Source organism: Rhipicephalus sanguineus, chromosome 4 (assembly GCF_013339695.2).
Source record: "Rhipicephalus sanguineus isolate Rsan-2018 chromosome 4, BIME_Rsan_1.4, whole genome shotgun sequence".
Taxonomy (NCBI): domain Eukaryota; kingdom Metazoa; phylum Arthropoda; class Arachnida; order Ixodida; family Ixodidae; genus Rhipicephalus; species Rhipicephalus sanguineus.
Genome location: NC_051179.1, coordinates 127542951 through 127561062, shown reverse-complemented (window position 1 = coordinate 127561062; position 18112 = coordinate 127542951). Strand labels below are relative to the sequence as shown.

The 18112-nt window shown below is 45.6% G+C and overlaps 1 long non-coding RNA gene across 1 annotated transcript in view; it reads right to left on the bottom strand.

Moving 5' to 3' along the window:
* Nucleotides 1–8836, bottom strand: part of LOC125756188 (uncharacterized) — a 31553-nt gene extending 22717 nt beyond the window's left edge. Inside the window, exon 1 of the long non-coding RNA XR_005183434.2 lies at nt 8536–8836. This is a non-coding gene — a long non-coding RNA (uncharacterized LOC125756188). The remainder of the gene's footprint in view (nt 1–8535) is intronic.
* Between the last annotated feature and the right edge of the window lie 9276 nt (nt 8837–18112).

Sequence of the window (18112 nt, the reverse complement as noted above, 5' to 3'; positions counted from 1 at the left end):
GCGGCTAGAAAATCGCACAAAGTCAGAAGGTGGTTACCTCAAGGTTGCAATTGCAAAGCATGTATTAAGTGCCAGTTATGTTTAGCGGCTTAAATATATATATCACCCTAATAAAGTGACAAAAACAAAGCAAACGTGCAGAACGATGTCAAAGCTTGCTGCAAATGCACAGACGTCCGTTCCGGCGTGATAAAGCAGCCTTCCCGACGCGTGGAATGCAGGCGCCGAACTTCTGACAATGTGCCGCGTTCAGTTGAATTCAACCAACCGCGCAATGCTAACGGTATAACGCGAATGTGAACGTTCAACAACGACGGGTAGGTTTCACGAACACGGGGAATCAAAACGCAAAGTTGCTTCACCTACAACCGTAACTGGACTTCAACAATACGAGAAGACAGCGAGTAATCATTAATGTAGTCGCTGCGTGCATGCGCCGCGTTACTTACCGATTCAGGTAGTCGGAACGAACGAAAGCGATGAACTCAGACAGCCAAAATAGAAGGCGAGACAGCGCTGTCAGCTATCCACGCTTGCCGCCTTTATTTCTCGTACGACACGCCCGGGAAACGATACAGTTTAACACGTGAATCGTGTGCCTTGGTGTTGTCTGCACTGTTGTGGCTGGCCGCTAAACCGCAATACTTCGGACCACGCTTGCGCTTCCGCGGGGTCGCTTCTGCCATCGCGGAAATGCGCAGCTTCGCACAGCAAGCCTCTCGGTTCAACGTACCCAGCTGACGGCCCCCCAGTTACCCGCACCGAGAGAAGAACGCGTGCGCACGTGCGCTACCGCTACCGTGAAAGGGGCTGAGTCTGCCGCGCAGAAGGTTCAGAGCTTTCCGACAGAGCCGCAGCGCGGCTGGCGCGGCGCTGTCGTCGCGCCGCAAACTTGAGCTTCGGTTCCCATAGGAAGAGGGCGTGGCGCCGCGTCAAAAGTTCACGCGCTGACACGCTGCAACGCGTACGTGTGTTCAGGCCTTTAAGGGGGAGAGGCCACAGCGTCTTAACCAGCTCCTTACACAGGCCCGAACGCGGTAGCGCGTGCCAGCACACATGGTTCCCGAGCGGACGGTCGCCAATGGAAGGGAAAACGCACAAATGAAGAAAGATCTAAGCGACACAAGGAAACAACTGATAGATCTACAGCAATATTCAAGACGTAACAACATTGAACTGAAAGGCATTCCCTATGCTGAGAAGGAAAACCTAGTGGAGATTGTGGGAAAGATTGCAGAGTGCTTACGTGTTGAGGTCACCGGCCAAGATTTTGATGTCGTCCACAGAGTTCCGGCGAAGGCAAGTAATGTCCCAAACGTCGTGGTTAAGTTTCTGTCGCGCTCCAAACGTGATCTTATGAAGTCAGCAAGGAAGAACAGGCTTAACACGTCGATGCTTGGGTTCAATGCAAATCAACCTGTGTTCGTGAACGAACATTTGTGTCTTGAAAATAAGATCCTATTAGGTAAGGCCATACAGAGAAAGAAAGATAAGAACTGGAGATTTGTCTGGGTTTCCGAAGGAAAAATTCTGGCAAGGAAGTCGGAGAACTCAAAGGTAATTCGCATTACATGCGAGGATGATCTCGCGAAACTAGTGTAGGTGCTCCTCTTGAGTGCCTGCTGAAAGGGTTTTTCAGAGAAATGGCTTTCACAATAGCTCAAGTAGATCCACTCCTCGATGAAAAATGTACAGGTATATTCCACTGCAATATCCGTAGCATAAGGAAAAACGTAAACTCGCTTCTTGCCTTCCTATCTAAACATGTAAACAGCTTCGACGTGATAGCAACCACAGAAACGTGGTTAAAAAAGGAGAGAATGTTACAATTCCCGGATACGAAACCATATCACATCAACGCGACTCATGTTCGCGTGGTGCCGGAGTGGCGCTTTTTGTGAAAAAAGGCTGCGCATATACAGTTATATCCTCGCTGAACTGCAGTTCTCCATATCTAGAAGCCCTCTTTATCAGACTGCACTGTTTTGGCATAATCGGCGTTCTTTATCGTCCACCAAATTCTAGTGCAACGCACTTCCTCGATAGGATGGAAGAAACTCTCTTCTATCTATCGACTAAGTACCAAAATCAAGCCGTCATCGTTGGGGATATGAATATTGACACCAATAACTCTAGTTACATTCAGTACACACAATTGGTTAATTCATTCAGTTTTTATAATCTCATAGACACCCCTACAAGAGTGACTAGCACTTCAGCAACAACGATTGATCATATTTTAACCAACGTAACATCGAAATTGAACGCTGGTGTTTATGATGAACCAATAGCAGATCACCTTTCCACCTTTGTTTCCATAAAGAAAACAACAAACAAGAACGCGCAATTTTCCACCGCTACCAGCAAAATAGGTTACAACTTACTACGAGATAACATTCTCGCCATTGAATTTGAAACTTTGTATGACGAAGATGTCAATATTGAACTTGAAAACATAACAAAAGCCCTTCGCCATGCCATTGAAAAAAGCCGCTCAAACGTATCTGCACGCTCATATAAAACCCCGCTAACTCCTTGGATGACAACAGAGATCCTTGCACTGCTGAAGAAGAAGGACTTCTGGTACCACAAGTGGAGACAGCATAAAGAAAATAAATATTATTTAGGCCAGTTTAAACTGTTGAGGAATAAGACTGTGCTTCTCATGAGGCAACGAAAGAAGGACTATTATTCTCGTCTTATTTTTCAAGCGCAAGGCGATTCTAAAAAAACATGGAAAATTGTAAAAGAAGTTGTCGGTAATGAACCATCACAGCGTGTATTACCTGACGCTGTTGATGGGCATACACTTGATAAATTTAATTTATTCTTTACTGAAATTGGTCCAACTTTAGCAGCAATGTTCCCTCATAGCGAAATTAAATGTTTTTCACCCTCATTATCAAATTCGTTTGCTCTTCCCAACATTACCTATGATGAAATATACGACACTGTTGCCAATATAAACACAAATAAAGCCAGTGGTCTAGATGGCATTCCAGCTCGGTTAGTAAAAGATAATATTCATATCCTGGGTCCCATCCTATGTCACGTATTTAACCATTGCTTGCGCACATCAACGTACCCATCTTGTTTAAAAAACGCTAAAGTTGTACCGGTATATAAAGATGGCGATCGCTCTGATCCTTCGAGCTATCGGCCTATATCCGTTTTAAGCATTATAAATACCATATTCGAGAAGATTCTTGGAAAACGAATGCGCATATTCCTTGAAAAATATCGTGCATTTTGCCCGGAGCAACATGGATTTAGATCGCATCATTCCACATCAACCGCTGTGTTATCGTTACCACAGAAGATTAACACGGCATTACACAACAACCTTCTTGTGGCAGTAGTTTTTATTGACCTAAAAAAAGCGTTTGATACTGTTGACCACGATATCCTACTTATGAAATTAAAACACTACGGATTCCGCGGAAAAGTATTTAATTTATTCTCTAGCTACATAGATGGACGTCATCAAATGGTCAAAATGCAAAATCTTACGTCTTCTTTATTAAACATAAAGACGGGAGTACCGCAGGGGTCAGTCCTCGGGCCGTTATTATTTTCACTATACGTAAACGACTTGCCATGCATACTCAAATCGGCTGAGTTGCTAATGTACGCTGACGATACAGCTTTAGTAGTTACCGCCGACAACATAGCCGACCTAGAATGTAAAGCTAATGAAGAGTTAGAAAATATTTTTATGTGGTTTACGGTGAATAAATTAACACTCACTACACAGAAAACTAAATATACTATTTTTCACTCCCGCCACCGAAATGTAAACGATGATTCCTTTCGGCTTACAATGAACAACTGCCAACTTGAGCAGGTAAAAGAATTTAAATATCTAGGTGTAGTATTCGACAGCCAATTACACTGGAAAAAGCAAATAAATTATGTATGTACTAAGCTAGTATCCGGCTGTAGCATGCTCCTAGCTGCTAGGAATTATTTTAGTAGTAATATTGTCAGAGTGCTTTATTTCGCATTTGTTCATTGTCACCTGTCATACTGCGTAGACTCATGGGGATGGACCTATAAAACCTACCTTGAACCTATCCGCACATTACAAAGGCGAGCACTTAGAATAATAGATAATGCGGCCTATAATCAACACAGCGCTCCTTTGTTTAACAAGTTGGAAATTCTACCTTTTGATTATATACGGCAACATAAAACAGCAGTCACCGTCAGTAATATCATTACATACAGTGTACCTTTCAATGTATCAATATTTTCTTCCTCCAACCGCGTAACTAGATGCATGACATCGCGCAATTTTAATCTTCCACCTACAAACAACGTCTATGGTGAACGCTTACTGCAGTTCGCAGGAGTTAAAGCATGGAATAAAATACCACTTCGGATAAAAGATGCAAAGGGTTTCCCACATGCACTTAAAAATCATTTGCTCCATGAAGAACAATAAAATATAACCATGCACAAAACCTTACGCATATTTTTGGCGCTTCGACTATACTCGTTTTGATTATATAATGATGTACAAAAGTAAAAAGAATGTTGTAATGATTACCTACATTTGAGTATGTGCTATCATGCATATGAGTTATGCACTACCTCATCTTAAATCCTAACGAAATCTTTTTTGTATACTTTTGTTTCCTTTCCGTAATTATTTTTGTTTTGATGATGTTGTGCTTTGTTTCACAAGTTGTTATTGTGCTTATATAATTTTTTTTTTCGTTAGACCCCCTACTAGCCTGTGGCTATGGGTCTAATCAGTGTTGTGAATTTACATGAACTGTATCGTAAACAACCTCAATAAAGTCTTGAAGTCTTGAAGCCCCGAGCAAAAGCTGCTTCGCATCTAAAATCAAGCACAAACAGCAGAACAGAGTACGAAGCAAGCGCATGACATGCCGGCGCGTCACGGCGGGCGTCGAAGAGTCCGTACCATGACGTCAACCAGGCCACCCGCCAGGCGGCGCCACCCCAACTTCTCGGGGCTATATAGCTATGTCTAACAAGGGGGCACAAAGGAAAGTGAGGGTGAGGATGAGTAATGTGAAGGAGGAAGGAAAGGAGGGGAAGAGGGTAAATAACGATGTAGCAAGTATATGGGGAAAAAGAGTAAGGGTGAGGACTGATGTAAGGGTGAGGAGGGAAAGGAGGAGGTGAGAGGGCAAACCATAGAATAGTCATGTACACTGTAGCACAGCAAGGGGCGGGAAATAAAAGTAAGGGTGAGGAGAGGCGATGTGAGGAGGTGGGAAAGGAGGAGAGAGGCCAATATAGAAAGAGAGAAAGGAGATTAAGGCAGCTTCGCACTAGTGGTGACAAGCCTGAAGGATGTGCGCAGTTATGACTTAACTTTTTGCAGGTGTAACATTTTTGGATAAGGCTCGCTTTCTGAACATGTAATGAATAGGGAGTTTTAGCTTGAACGTAGACTTCTTTACGTTACCGTTACCGGATTACGTTTACCGTTTTACCGGAACTTGAGTTTTGGTAAAGTATTTTAGCTGCCCAAACGTAAACCTTTACGTTTGCGCAAACCACTAAATGGTGATGACAACTGCATTTAAACTACATTTAATTTAGATAATATTGAATTACGCTGCGGCAAAATCAAAAGAGAGGTTTTTTAGCATGTGCAGTATACAGGTATAAGCGAAGGGGTGTAGGAATACCAGGGGCGTAGCTAAGGGGGGGGTTGGGGGGGTTCAAACTCCCCCGAAATTTTTCAATTTTGCTTGCGTATATATACACGCACACATACAAACGCACGAACGAGCATACGTAAAGTATGGTTGAACCCCCCCCCCCCCCGAAAAAAATTTCTGGCTACGCCCCTGAGCAATACCAGGTTACCGGGCGATGGTGTCGACATCTTGTGACGCTTCGTGCAACCACAATCATGGACACGTTTGTTTTCGCTTAGTGTTCTTCAGGGAAAAAATATTAAAAAGGCAACTCATTCGTAATAACGCCGCGGCAAGGCATTTACATTGGGAGTAGAATGCCCGATGCTTCTGCAATAACAATTTTGTGCTTGCCTGGTACACCTTGGCCCCGCTAGATGGCGCCACCTATCCAGCCTGTCAGCGTCTTTAGGCTTCTCACGTTTGCGGATTCGGTATTCTACGTCACTCTAGCCTCGGTAATCCGGCTGAAATAAAGTGGTCGTATGTGGCGCTCGCACTTCGGCTTATTTTGACTCGGCGGCTGGAGTCGCCGCGAAGCGGATATCGCGAGTAACCACGAACGAAGATGGACGAAGATGGATTTGCGAGACAGGGCCGTGAACGTAAAGCCTATCCGGCGAGTAGTTTACGTTCCGCAAAGGTTCGCGCATACGCAGATTCCATCCGGTATTCAAGCTAAAGCTTCCTAATAGTGCAGCTTTTTCGGCTTTTAACGCTTATTTAAGTCGGTTTCGCTCAATATAAATCAGATTTAGCTAATTAGCCGAGAGTTTGTTGCAACTTTTTATTTTTGTCTGTGAACTAGAAGAATTCGGCAGGACGGGACACAGGCGAAGGCTTAATGGGCACCGTATAAAGAAGCCCGCACTCACCAGTCATATAGACAACACTTTTTACAAAGTCGCGCGATAAGAACGCACGCGGCTTCGAAACGGGAGAACGTCTGAAAATGTCAGAGTGCCAGTAAGAATAAAAAATCACAGCATATCCACGGAGTGAATGATGATGAGTGGGCGAAGCTGCGGAGGTTCATCGGTAAACCGTGCATCTTCCGTGAATTCTGCCCAGTACATCATCACCGACGTGAGATCGGGCGCGTTTATACTAAAGGTTCGATGAGTTATGACGACTTGCAGCTCACTTTAATTTTACATGTACGCTGTGAATTTTCATTGTTTAGAAAACCATTGCTTTAGAAAACATCTGGCGTCTTTCGTTAAGCAGCTGGCGTCTTTTCGTTTTGCTTTAGAAACATCTGGCGTTCTTTCGTTTTGCTTTTACAAAACATCTGGCGTCTTTCGTTGGTTTATTTCATCAATCAACGGCGTTTTGAACAAAATTTTTATTGTTTAATCACGCACACGAGAAATCTCACCAGGCACTACCTTGGAGGTAAACAATGGCTGCTAATGGGAATGAGAGACAGAAGAAGTCGGCTTTTAGCTAACACTTACACTTCTACTAACGTTTCCTACTGGAACATGCCAATGGCTGCTAATGGGGAATGAGAGACAGAAGAATTCGGCTTTTAGTTAACGCGCACGCTGCGAATTTTTTATTGTTCAACAACGCACAGGAAAAATCTCCCACCGGCACCACCCTGGAGGTCAAAGCGTAAGACTGGTTACGCACTACGACTACTACTACGACTACGAGGGACGAACGGGTGCCGCCTTAAGGAGCTTCGCCCCTAAAAGAACCACTCAGGCGCAATACGTATCCTGGCACTTGTTATCGTTATGGTTTTTACAAAGAAACACTGTGCAATCACTATTCCTGAACTCTAGCAGCTCGACGAGTTCTGCGTTCAATCAATGCACGGCGCCTGCACGCGACTTGCAAAAGCTAACGTTACCCCTATGAACTCACGAGTTTTATTATTATTATTATTATTATTATTATTATTATTATTATTATTATTATTATTATTATTATTATAGTTGTTGTTGTTGTTACTGCTATCACAATATATTAGTACAAAATTTGGCGAACGCAACGAGCTTGCACCGCAGCGAGCGGCAGCACGCGCCCTCGCTATTCTAGCCACTGTACCCTCGCGAACGAAGCTCGCTTGCGGGCTGCTGCGCCATCTGCCGTCTGTATCGCAAGCGCTTTCTGCCCAGCCGGCGCACTCATGAGTCACGACACTAGGTAAACATTTCTAGCCAGTAGCCACTACACAACACACCGTCTACTGTACTACAGGGGAAACAACCTGACGGAACTCGCTGCGGACGACACGTATCTCATCTGCCGTAACAAGCAAGTCGATATAGAGCAGCAAAAAATGGCGCGCAAATTGCACACCGAGTTTGCGAATCTCCCAACAAGATTCCACTCGTGCCGAGGAAACCCTACATGCTTACCTCAAACATGACCGTCATCAACGGCTCGGTAAACGTAGTATGAACTGCACGAAGGAGAATCACTAGGTCCCCATGTTATGCACTTCCTCAGGTTTCACAGAGCGGCACTAAGCGCAGGATTTTGAACTGTACGAATCGCAATTCTTTTTTTAAGTGGGGCATATAAATCTCCAATTATGATACGATGTAGCACCTGCAGTTTTCGTCTCTTCGAGAATGCTGTCCTCGGTGCCTGCCATTAATTCCGTTCGTCAAAAAAGATCGACGCCACTACGCCTTATATGAGCAGCAGATTTCACCGTAATTCTCATTACACGGTTTAGGGGTGGACTCTGATGGTAGTGACTGTCACGACAACGCTCCGAGGGGATAACGACGACTCACGGAGGCTTGAAATTACTTCCTCTCACAGCAGTAGTCCACTGAGCAGCTCGTTTGTTTTTGTTTGTTTGTTTTTCTCGCGTATGAAGTTCCCAAACACTACTTACATCGTCTCGGCCGTCGGTGCGGCTACAGCCGAGCGCAGAGCAATAGGCAGCCATCGTGACACAATGAGACGAAGTTCTCCGCCCGGCAGCTCTTCTTTGAAGCGTAAACCATAAGCGTAGGCTGGGGACGTTGATTATCTACGATAACAGGAACGACTGATGCGAAAAACTTGCACACGGTGACGGTGCGAGCGCCCGGGACGCGTCTTTTCTACGGTGGCACAACGTAAACAAACTACCCCCCTTCGCGTCGTGGGCGCTGCCATCTTGGCTTCAAAACGAACAAACAAAAGCAAAAGTTACCACCAGCGTGCATAAGGCCACGTGACCGCCAGCGGCCAATAGTGGCCGCAGCGTCGGTCCTGTGCATTATAGAGTCAGTCTGCAACCGCTGTCCGGCGTGCGGAGCGGCGGAAAGGTCCCTGATCCGATTGTTAGGGGGCGCTGCTGTTGGATGGTGAGCGCTCATCTCGGGCGCTTGCACGCTTCCCTGCAATGCAGAAACTCGTTTCAGTTGCGCTTGTGGCAGATTATTTTTACAGCCAGGCTATCTGTGGCGGGGCGAAACCAAAATTTGTCCGTCCCATGTACGCTAAAGCTAATACTCGATATGTGCCACAGAGGTTGGGCAATCCCTGCTGCAGTCATGAGAAAAAAGCCACCTAAACATCGCCCAACGTAAGCTGTGTAAGCATGTTTTTTTTATAGTCACCCTGTGATGCTATATTTGTAAAATCAACGAGAACACGACAAAGACACAAGACGAGAAGGACACGGTACGAGCGCTGTCTAACAACTGAATTTTATTGAAACAAAAACTAACACACGAAAGACCAACACCATCCACGAAAAATAACACCGCCAGAACAACACCGCTCATTGGCGTACCAACTCGTTCGCGATTGGGGGGGGGGGGGGGGCGCTGGCGTCGCTCACTCTGTCCACCGTGTATGTATATATATATATATACATTGAGAGAGAGAGAGCTACATTTTCTCTGAAAATAACGTGATTTTTCATAGAGATGATTAGATGATTCGCTTTTCAAAACTGTTCGTTTTAAATCAAGGAAGAATCTGCACAAACAGATTGTGCAGGCTGGGGCAACCTATACCGCGACAACACAGCAGTGTTTAATAACATTTTGGAAATATTACCGTGAAGTTTAAAAAGTACAGCCACATTTAACCTGTTCTTCATCTGAGCATTTCATCTGCAAACTTCACAGTCTCAGTTTGAGGTCCTAAATACGATGACTATGAAGAACCTGCTACGACACTTGTACCTTATATTCTCACTTATTCAACAAAACATGTGGCTGACAAAGCAAGGTACTTCGCAGAAGTCTTCAGGATAAGCCGAGTGCCAATTTCTTCACTGTTACAGCCCTCTATTATAAAGTATTTCTAAAGAACCAAACCAAGTTCAGTCGATTAATATTTATGGAAACCACACTGAGCTGGTTGTGTATCGTTATAAGATTATAAATGACTACGAATTTATATAATAGGTGTCGTTCCTTGCCATCCTACTTTTCCTAGTTGGTGTGGGGGATGGACGGGAAAGCGGTGAAGTGGCCCTTTACTCTTCCCCATGCACCGGTTCCTCAAAGCAAATAGCCTACGTAAACTGTGTAAGCTCAAATTTGTTTTTGCAAAAAAAAAAAAAGCGTGGGTGATTATAACGTTAAACTACCCCGCATTGTCACCTTTCGTACAGGTCGTTAGCTCTTAATGATTGGTCGAAATTTTCTGGGTCATGCTCACAGCACCTCCTCGTAACACGACGCAACAAATGACCGGTCCACCACGTAATTACTACTGGAGCACGACCGCGTAAAAAAAAAAAAAAAACTGTTTTCATTGGTCGTTGGTTCTTCGCTAGCCTTTGCTAGCCTTCGTCAAAAATTTTCGGTGTGCCATAAAATCGCCTCCTTGTTACGCGGCGTCGCAAGTCTGCGCATTACTGTGCTGAACAATAACTAACTTTTTTTTTTTTCGTAATAGCCAGACAGTGTCTCTTTCTCAGCGTAATTCAAGAAGGCAACCCGCCAGTCACAGCAGCGGCTACTTGTAGCAGCGGGCGAGATGGATTTATATATGTATAATAGATACTTTCAGTTCATACTGTAATGATGGCAGCGCAAACTAACGGGACACAGAATAGGACCGCAAACAAGCGCTTGTTTGTTTTCCTCTTCTGTGTCCCTTATGTTTGCGCTGCCATCATTACAGTATGAACCTATACCAACTAGACCGCCTTTCAACCCTTCTGCACTTTCAGCTGTAGTATAAATATGTTCAGCTATTTTCGCGCGTATACAACTCTCTGTGAACTCATCGTTGCTGACAGAGAGGCAGAAAGAAAATAAGAAAAGTAATAATAAGAAAAATTATTAAGAACAGACACAATTCTTTGAATGATGGCAGCCTTCTTAGTCCAGAAAACCGTGGACGCTGATCATCTCCCCGGTGAGGTAGATCAAGTTAAGGGGCAAACTTGAAAGCTGGGTTTCTCAATGTGCTCGAGTCCACTGCCTTGTTACAAGCCGCCGCGACCGCTGCAGGCTACCATATGATAATTGATAAGCAAGGTGAAGCAGGCCAAACAGAGACTAAATTGTGAATATTCTTTAGCTCTCTTGGCTAGGCACAACTAAAATACTCGACACTTCTGCACACTCATCAACTCGCAGCAGCTTGGATATGGAGCAGCTAGTGGCCATGCTATTCGTTTTTAATGAAATAAACTAAATTTCCTGAAAAAGGAGAGCGTTTGATCGGGCCATAAAACGTTCACTGGTTCCCGCCCGTATTGGCGTCGCCAATTACCTAAATTTCAGGCCAGGCCGAACAAAATAAAATCACGACAGATTGCTGTAATGTTATAGAGCCTCAGCTGAGCGATATCCTCCTCTGCAATGCTGGAGCGCAAGACGCGAAAGCGTCACCTAGGCAGTCCGCACCGCAGATAGCGAACAGTACTTAGTCGTGAGGCACGCAGGGCAACCTTCACAGCAGAAGCGTAGGACAAATTTCATTATGTGATTACGTGATTCCTGTGTTGAAGCAAAAATTGGCCTCACTTGTTGGTCTCCCTGTCTGCAGTCGACAATGACCACTGTCAAAAGTGGGGGGGGGGGGGGTCTCCACGCCTATGACACCAATTGTGTATCAGTAAACTTCAGTTGTTAGACAGCGCTCGTACTGTGCCCTTCTCGTCTTGTGTCTCCTTCGTGTTCGTGCTGATATTCCAAGTATACATCGTTGCTATAGCTGGCCCACCTCTACCTGAGTGATGCTGTGCAAAACAGGCGCCGTGGTCACAGAAATTCCCTAGACATGTTACATGATGTTCCGTAGAGGGAATTCTCCCTTTTTCGTGAACTTCTCAGTTGTCCTTTTGGACGAATGGGAAGAAAGGAATTTCTCCGTTTGGTTCTGGTGCATGCCGCACGAAAAGGCATAGCCCTTGAAATTTGGTTTCGTCAATTATACGGAGTGATTTCTTTCACTGCGGCGTTAAACTGAAAATTCACGTATGTACAGTGCATTTACAGCACAGGAGTAACGAACGCCATACTTTTGTGTTGTGCAGGAGCGCAGATGCTAGTCATGATTTGAACAGTTGTAAATGGATGCCACACACACGCATTATGCGTGCGTGAATGCGTGCGTGCGTGCGTGTGTGTGTGCGTGTGTGCTTGTTTGCGCGCATTGCTTACATTTAAAAGGAAAATATCCTGTTTTTTTTTTTTTTTTTTTTTGCGAAGCATACAAGGGGAAATGCCCGAAAAAGAAACTTTCATGTCTCGAAATGCGATTTCTTCGGCGTAGTATACGGAACATGACTGATTCATGTTGAAGAGAAGCAGGCGAAACTAGGCACTGGACAGCGTGTCCTATATACAGGTGTGTTAATATTTTTCTGTTTATGTGTCCTGCTTTGTTGTATTACCTCGCGGGTGTTCACTTAAAAGTAGCAGAAGCTCAATTACGACGTTATTGTGTACTCTACGATCAGGTTGGTTTGAATGAATCGTGTGGCCTAGCTGTGTTCCGATATTAATGACTGTGGGTTGCCGTTGGTGGCTACTTTGCGCCAAATTGGCTACCTTATATATATATATATATATATATATATATATATATATATATATATATATATATATATATATATATATATATATATATATATATATATATATATATATATATATATATATATTTAGACATCATCTGGCGACGAAAATTTCAGATTGGCTCCATGGCTATTTTTGGCTACTTTCAACTTCTGCTTCGGCGCATTGGGTAGCTAATTTTTGTTAATATACGCAAGTGAAATATCCAGCAAGTATATAGATCACCCATTGTTTTAAACATTTTCTGTCGCGTCAGCCCATGCGCGCGCATGTCCTCGCCCCAGCAGCAGACTGGTGCGCATCGAGCAACCTCCATGCAACGCCCGGTGCCCATGCAAAGACGGAGTGACGAAATTGCACGCGTGATGGCAAACACGTGGCTAGCGCGCTGCCCACTATCCGTTCTGACGTCAGCTCCTAATGCCGATAGCACAGCGCGTGTTCCAGCGCGAGTTTGACAAAAAATAAAGATGTATACGTTCCAGAATTATGCTGGTATGTTATCGTGATAAATCCATCAATCAATTTTGGTCTGCACCTTCAAGGAAAAACTCTCAACATTTGATGCTCCTACCGATTTCTTTGCTGAAATGTTGGAAGGTCGCTCCGTCTCTATGTTGGCTACATGCTACCGAGGCGTGTCTGCATTGTTAACTACTTTTGGCCTGTAATCTCCGTCTGTTTTGGCTATGTCGCCCTGTGCCACCTGGAAACACTGATCGGGACATGGACGCAGACAAGTTTACCTGCAGAAAAAATAAGACCTGCTGCTGTAGATTGGTATGCAAGACATTGAAAGGGGATTGCCCCCTTGACCACAGCCGCTGCAAAAAAAAAAAAAAGACGTTTTGCTCTGTGGCTCCTCTCTACCACGCCGTGCACAATATCCAGAAATGTATACGCCACACAAAAAAGAACACGTAACCATTCGACCACTGGTACCGGCAAGCATCATATTATAGTGTCAATCTTTTTTTCATGGAAAGGTGAAACTGTTATACTGTAGTAGCCAGTGAACATGCTTCCTTATATTAGGTTCGAAATACGAAATGTTCGATGGACACTGCCACAAAGAAATATATACATCGTTATGGACAAGTTCATTACACAGGAGCTTGCTTTAGGTAGGTGGGGCAGTAAACTTATATATATACACCAAACCGCTGGTTTGTTGATAAGCTTGAAGGATCAAAAGAGAAACATCTGGCACATCCTATACAATGGCCTGACCTAAATTGCACAATCACCCCTGCCCTTCTCCTTAATTACATATGTAATATGCAACTACAACAAGGTTAAAGTCAAACGCATCTTCAGCCAATCCACATTGAAGGCAAGTCAGCTATAGAACTATCCAGATCTACTTACATTTTGATTAACAATGACAGATTTCTCTCAAAGAACTATATATATACTGTAAGTGTAAGGCACTTGAAATTGTTTCACACACTTTGGATGTAACTTTCAGTCACCAAAATTTTAACAATCAATCAACCCCCCTTTTGCCTTTGCAATATTGAACGTCCCTGATTTTTTTGTTGTTGTTGTTAAATGACGACGGGATATCTGGACTCTGAGGCTGTCTTTCTTAGAAAATGATGTATCGCAGCGAACACAGGAAAAGGGACGCTCTCCTGTGCAGGTGTGCACATAAATCGCTAGCTTGAATGTCTCAGTGTACGCAGCTAGACACAAGTATCAATGGTAGGGGCGCTCCCCCGTGTGTGTGTGAAGGTGTCTATAGATTTGAGTCTTGTCCTTTTCCGAATACGTGAACTGCGGCAACAGAGTGTCTTTAGCCTTGTGGAAACACATGTGAATTGCACTCCCCCAGGGAGATCGATGACAAGCAACCTGCAAAGCCGCAAGAACAGAAAGTACGAAAGAAATGGAATTGTCCGAGAGGCTCGTTTTCCGTAAAATTCAGAACTAATGTGCGGAGAACAGAAAAATAATATAAACCATGTGTCTCTACATGGAATTAGGCTGCAGCAGCAGGTGACCAAGTCTGGTTGTTACACTTCTATGTGGAGTACATGATATTTCTATACCCATATTTGTTTAACAATACACTCCAAGAAAAAAGAAATCGAGTATTTGGGGAGTATTTCTGGTACACAACAATAATCGTCACCTGGCTTGCTCGCGTTTCCTTCCTTGAAAACCAGGCTCTCGTTAAGCTCTCGTCGGCACTAAGCTGTCGTCGAAAACCCGGCTCTCGTCAAGAATGCTATGCCACGCTGATAATGCGCGCGCCGTTCGTGACCGGGAAGTGAAGTACGCGAGGTGGATGACGATTATTGTGGTGTGGCAGAATACTCCCCAAATACTCGATTTTTAGATGCGAAGTATTAAGGCGGAGCTCAATCCGGTGGTGGTGGTGGTGGTGTGCGGCTTGACCACCCTTACTGCGCATGCGCATACCCTCCCCACAACCTCCTCTCCACTCACCCTATGTTTTGCAAGTCTTTCAGATATGATGTATCAGTGCTCTTTATTGAACACTCTTTGTTAAGCTTGAGTTGGTATTATAGTTTTATTGCATCTTGACCATACCACTCTTATAGACAGGTTTACAAAAAGAAGCCTTCGCTTAAGATGCTCCGCTATATTGGATCATTGCTCTTTATTAAACACTCGTTGTTAAAGGGGCGGTGCCATCAAATTTCGAGGCTATAAAAAGCCTTTGTGGGTTTGCTCTGTATGGAAGGACACTCAAGACGAAGGGTTGGACACATCAAACTTGTAATATATATTTTATTTTGCTTCCAAAGAGTGCCTAAATGTTCGTTCGCGCGATCGAGACCCATCGCTCGCGCCTAACACTGACATCGCTCTATGGGAAGCGCCATGAAAGTTTTAGTGACGTCACACCAGATCACAGCGCATAGCAGTAATACTCGGCAGGGCAGGCGCCAAACGCCTAGAGCGCTTGCTTCCATGGAAACCCTTCCAACGGGCCCGCGACTCAGCAGAGAGAATTGGCCTCTCTGTTCGACGCGGGAGCGGCCTGCAACGTCAGCGCGTTCTGAGGGACTAAAATAATGTTTTCAATGGAGCCGCCTACGTTGTGCTCCTCGCTGCTTCCAGAAAAGATAACGTCGATGTCCTCATTGGGGTGAGACGTGGATGCAGACGCAAAGTCAGAATCGCGGCTGCTGCAGCTAGCCATGGCTACGGTCGGCGCGTTTGACTTGCTGCTGCTTGGGCGCGGCACGTGTGTGCCAGAGCAGACGACTCAGAACTATGTGCGTCGCAGCCTTATGTGCTCACGTTACCAAGCTTCCTATGCCCCGACGTCACTGCCCAACTCGGCGCCCAGAAACCGAAATCGAAGGTTGTTCAAATAAATAAGCCGATATTAAATTTGTCGCGGCATCATCATCATCGCTCACGATCATCATCATCGTTTTACCATTTACGCGCCGCGCCTCTCGCGCAGCTCATGCCTAGCGCTCGAGGCGCGAGCAGTTAAGAACGTGCTCACGCTCCTGGGGGCTGGACGCCGGCAGCCGCTGCCGCTCTGCTGGTACTAGGGCCTTCTAATAAAGTAGCGAGAACGGCACGGCCACGTCGGCCGCCTTGACGTCTCTCTCTCTACTCGCTACAAATGATTTACCAAGAATACAATATTGGTGCGTGTATCACGCTCCCTGGAGCTGTATAAGAAACGTTTGCAGCAAAGAACGCTCAAGCCACAAATTTGGTGGCATCTAAGCTTTGAGGTGGCAGTAAAGCAGGTTTAAATAAATCTTGCTGCAGTGGCCGCAGTTAAGCCGTGCCGCGCGCGCGGCGGCCTTCTTGCCATATAGACAAGAAACGGGAGCCAAAGCGCGCCCGCCGCGCTGATCGAGTCTCTCCGCCGTGGTTTTTAGCGGTTATGGCGAGCGTTAAGGGAGAAGTTGTCAAGAATAAGAAGCCAAATGGTAGATAAGAATGCATTCAGTTTTAATCAGTTTCTTATGGCGTTTTCCTTGCAAGCATGCACACCGACGAAGGCTCTGTATCGCTGGTTTTTAAAAATAATCAACCTCGTAAGAGCACACCTCACTTTCTCGGCACTCATTTTCCTGTTTATTTCATTCGTCATGTGACGGAGTCTTATGCATATGTAGACGTGCTTAGAACATGCGGGTCTTTAAGAGACAGGTTAGGCAAAAATAATGACCCTCACACGTGAAGTTTTAGTTTTACGCTACCGGAAAGTGAGTGGAGACCACCCACCAAGTTTGGTTATCCTTGCGCCGAACCAGCCCGATTTATTGAGAAGACCGGCACGCCGCACAGGCCGCGCTGAGCCAAGCGCGAGGCCTAGCTCGGCGGCGCACCGATACGATGGACGTTGTACAGTTCGAAGGAACCACCCTCCGGGAAGAAGACTACGACGCAGCAGACTGGATTACGATCATCGGCACCTATCGAGGCAAGTCCCAGTCAAAAGGGCGCATGAAAGGATCTACCCGAAGTGAGCGAAAAACGGAAGGCCCCGTAGGAACGCACCGAAACGCTCACGGCGTCGACGTGGCGTCCCACGTACCGCCCAAACCCGGCGCAGCTGCGTGCAACGCAGCAAGTGACGCGCAGAAGTCGGCAAATGGCTTCACTGCTGCAGCATGCCATCAAGGTGATTTTCCGCTCACAGGGAGGCCTCTTCATGCCCTACAGCCGCAGCTGATACTCCGTTGCCTTTGCGCCACAGCGAAGATACCGGTGAACACAGAAGTGCAGATACGCGTTCACCCAACGAACAATACGTGCACAGTAGCCATAACTAACCAGGAAACAGCCCTCAACCTGGTTAAAATAAGGAGCATCATCTTAAATGCAAAAGCGTACGTGGTAGCCGCGTACATAACCCCTGCAGCGGAAACTGTACAAGGCGTGAACGCTTTCTGGGATGAAACGGAAGAAGAGCTTCTACAATAACTGCAAGCGAGAAATCCGGAAGCGGGAATCCTGCTAGCAAGACGGATGGGCAAGTCCAAGTCTATCCTTAAAACATTTTCCCAGGGACCCGTCTCCCGTATAGAATCATCTATGGGGGAGAGCACCTGCACACGCCATACAGAGCGCGACCAGAAGCCTGCACAAACTGCCGAGCCCCTGGACACAGATATGATGTGTGCCCGGAACAGAAGAAACCGAAATGTCCAAGGTACGGTGAAGATCACGGGGAAGATAGAGTCGTCATTGCGTGCCCCGATGCATCCTATGCGGCGGAGAGCACCTTACAGGAACCGGGCGGTGTAAAGCAAAACAGCGACAGATCACGACGAAGCCACCAGCCCGACGGGAACCTACCGGGAGACAGCAGCTGCACCAAGAGCGCTTCCCAAGATGGCATCCATCAGCCCCATCGAAGACCCCCGAGGAGCTCACATGGGCAGAACTAAAGTCCCTAGATTTTTGGGACTTTAGGCAGAACGAGTCACCAGT